Consider the following 1,337-nt stretch of genomic DNA (forward strand, 5'->3'; position numbering starts at 1 on the left):
GCAGAATTATCAATAGCTAAAAATAGAAAGAGCCCAAAGGTCCATCGACTAATGAATGGGCAAAGAAGATGTGGAAGATGTGAGATATATATATATATATATATATATATATATATATATATATATATCAGGGAGCTTGCTTCTCCTTTTCCCACTTTCCCTGCTTGTGTTCCCTCTCTCACTGTTCCTCTCTCTGTCAAATGAATAAATAAAATCTTTTAAAAAAAGCTTCCATGAATTTTGCTCTCAAAATCAAAGGATCTACTAATAATATTTTTGTCAATACCTACCCTACTCCAGCCAAATACTAATGAAAAAAGACTGTGGACCCCTCACCCCCTTTTCTGTTTCATCAGGGTTTCCTGCACCACAGAACAGGTGGTGATATTTTGATTCCCTGGAAGGGTTGTATTACCATGCTGGTCTTCCATTCTCCATCTGGTGGAATTATACAGGGCATATCAATTACTTTGTCTGTGTGGGGAGGACTGAGCAGGGAGCTGAACATCCATGACTTACCAGGGGGAAGCAGGTGATGCAATGGTGCTATACACCTCAGCAAGTGTCCATGGAATTTAGCAGCAAGCTGAACACCTACCCCCATCATACAGCAATAAGACTTAATAAGACAGTGTGAGAAAAGGTTAGCCACCATTTCTCTACACTCTACCACCATGTAAAGTACCCCCTGGTATCAATAAGCCCAAACGAACATCCACTCTCACTGCATATCAATGACAATAAATAAGAAAGTGTGTGATGGGGCTAGTTCTTCCTCAAGTTTCACCTTGAGGGAACTGAACTCATACCCCCAATTGGAGGCAACAAAGTGGTGTGAGTTGGTGCCTTACTTTTGCTGAGAAAGTGTTAATGGGCCTAAGAGGGAAGATGCCCTTTTACCCCTCACACACAACAAACAAGTGTTTTAGCATTACACTTGGCTGGAAATGTGTGTGTGTACGTGGGATGTGAGACAATAAGAAGATGAGCATACACACTCACCAAGACTAAGCTACAGCTAATTAGGAGAACTGGCTGATTGAAAAAAGAGAGAGAGAGAGAGAGATTGAACAATAATGAGAATTACATAATATCTAAAATGTCTAGGATACAATGAAAATCACTAATCATACCAACCACTAGGAAAATCACAACTTGAGTGAAAAAACACATTCTATATGTGCCAATAGCAACATGAACAAGATATTAAATTCACCTGACAAAAATTTTAAGAAGTTTTTATAAAAATACTACAAAAAGTAATTGCAGATTCTTTTAAAGGTACCAAAAAATAGAAAATCTCAGCAAAGCAGAAGAAATTATAAAAAAAGAACCAA

Source organism: Enhydra lutris, unplaced genomic scaffold (genome assembly GCF_002288905.1).
Source record: "Enhydra lutris kenyoni isolate GAN:26980312 unplaced genomic scaffold, ASM228890v2 scaffoldscaffold87, whole genome shotgun sequence".
Classification (NCBI taxonomy): Eukaryota; Metazoa; Chordata; class Mammalia; order Carnivora; family Mustelidae; genus Enhydra; species Enhydra lutris.